This window comes from Corylus avellana, chromosome ca7 (assembly GCF_901000735.1).
Source record: "Corylus avellana chromosome ca7, CavTom2PMs-1.0".
NCBI classification, from domain to species: Eukaryota; Viridiplantae; Streptophyta; class Magnoliopsida; order Fagales; family Betulaceae; genus Corylus; species Corylus avellana.
The window spans coordinates 15,695,499-15,698,200 of record NC_081547.1 but is presented as its reverse complement, the minus strand read 5'-3'; positions in this window follow the sequence as shown (position 1 = coordinate 15,698,200).

Below are 2,702 nucleotides of genomic sequence, written 5' to 3'. Positions count from 1 at the left end.
TATGTTGAACATATGGTGGACAATGCTATAACGGTAGAAGAGCATTTATTTCTTGAAGCTCTTGAAGGAAAACATGGAGAAGGTGGTGGCGGGGCAGGTGAGATACCTAGGGCTGCCCGTCATGATGGAGATGGAGAAGGTGGTGGCGGGGTGGATGAAATACCTAGGGCTGAAGGTAGTATACTCATTTCTTATTTGTTTATTTTTTTCAAATAATATACCATGAGGCTTAGCCTTCCCTCCCCGAATGACTATCAACAAATTTGATTGTTTCTTTTAGGGATGGAGGATATACCTAATGCTGCACGTGAAGATGGAGATGTACAAGGACAAGCTGGAGAATGTGAAAATTCTCAATCAAGACATTTCAAAAGCCCATGAGTTAAAACTAAGGCTGCCCGTTCTGTTATGCCATCCAAGAAAGCAAGCAAGCAACCGACCACCAGCCGAGGAGGTACATACAAATTGAGTTGGACTCTTATTAGTTTTTTTTTTTTTTTTTAGAAATAATATTCACCAGCAACTAACTTTATGTTGTCACATTTATTATATTGTGTTGTAATATAATCAATCATTTGTGAATTGTTGTGGTTGTTGATCATTTTGTTTTTGGTTTTTTATTTTATTTTATTTATATATTTTTTTCAGTACGCAGAAGAAGAAGAACACGGGTTGCTCAACCTATTTTGCAGGACGAGGAAGACAATCTTAATGTTGGTGCAGACATCGTGCCCAAAACCGGTACAACAAAAAAAGGACAAGGTAGTAGGCAACGGAAGAAGAAAGTGGAAGAGGATATTGATGAAGTCATCAAGGAGTTGTTGACTGACTTTGAAGCAACTGATGGCGAGGATGAGGACCTTTTCTATGATGCGGCTGAGGTCAATAAAGAGAAGGATGGGACGTCCAAATGGTGGGAAAAAGTTGACATTAACATAGGTGATAAAGAAGCCAATTTTGGGGATGAGGAATCTAATGATGAAAGTGATGGTCTTGCAAGTTTGGAAGACAGTGATGCTGGCGAGGTTGGAAAAAAAAGGAAGCGGTATAGACAGTTCAATCTGAAACATGACTTGAAGATTCCAGTGACGTTTGAACTTGGGATCAATTTGCAGATTCATATTCCTTCAAGATGGCACTGAAGACGCATGCTGTGCATAATGGGTTTGATTACAACTACAAGCACAATGACATGAGTAGGGTCAGTGCAATCTATAAAGCAGAGCATTGCTCATGGAGGATTCATGCCTCTACTGATGCTACCAAGACTTGTTTTCAAATTAAGACTTACTACCCGGTTCATATTTGTGGTAATTAGTACGAAAACTCCAGATGCGATGTTGAGTATCTTGTTCGTACTTATAAGAAGGACTTCAAGGATGATCCCACCTGGACACCATATGCATTGAAATAGAGGGTGAAGAGAGACCTTAAGATAAATGTTCCTATTGATCGTTGCTATAGAGCAAAGAGGGAGGCATTGCATCAACTTTTTGGTAGCCACTCTAAGCAATATCGCCTCACACGGAGATACGCATTGGCAATACTCAGCACCAACCCTGGTAGTAGTGCTTTCGTACATAGAGATTGAGCATTCTTTCAAAGGATGTATATTTGTCTTGATGCATGCAAGAAGGGGTTCAGACATGGTTGTCGGCCCATAATTTGTTTAGATGCTTGTCATCTGAAGGGGGAATATGGGGGGCAATTGTTGTGTGCCATAGGCAAGGATGGCAACGACGACATGTTCCCCATTGCAATTGCTGTGGCCGAGGCAGAGACAAGAGATTCATGGCAGTGGTTTATTGCCATTTTATTGGAGGACTTATGCGGGCCAGAAGGCGGACTTGGTTGGACTATAATGTCTGACAGACAGAAGGTATTTAGTGTAAAATACTATTTATGTTCTTATTGTGTTATTTTATTCCTTTTATTCCTTTATGTTGTTCCATATAATTTAACATAAATTTATGTGTGTAGGGGCTTGGAATTGCAGTTGAGGCTGTGTTGCCACATGCTGAGCATCGCTTTTGTGTTCGGCATCTACATGCGAACCTCAAAGCGAAAGGCTACACCGGGAAAGCTATGAAGGATGAGTTGTGGGGGGCTGCACGTGCAGCCAATGTTTATGCGTTTGACCATCACATGCAGAATATATTGTCAATGGAGAAAGGTGCACACGATTACCTTAGTGGTGTACCTAAGGCATCATGGTCCAGACATGCTTTCAACTGCCAAACCAAAAGTGATATGTTATTAAACAACTTGGCTGAGAGCTTTAACGCGTGGATTAAGGAAGCTAGGATTAAGCCTATACTGACTATGCTTGAAGAAATTAGTCTGCAAATAATGGCACGCTTCCAGCAGAAAAGGAATGGAATCCGGTCGACGCACTACACAATATGCCCAAAGATCCAGAAAAAATTGGAGAGGTCAAAAAGCGATGCAAGGAATTGTATTACTCGGTGGCAGAATGAGTTGGAGTTTGAGATCGAGGACATATACGAGCCACGGCGTTTAGTCCGGTTAGATCATCGCACATGCACATGTGGAAGATAGCAGGTGAGTGGGATCCCTTGCTCACATGCTTGTGCTGCAATTTACATGCATAAACAAAAACCAGAGGATTATTTGGATGATTATTACAAGATGGACAAGTATATGCAAGGATATGCAGCTCGAGTTTATGGCATGGAAGGTCC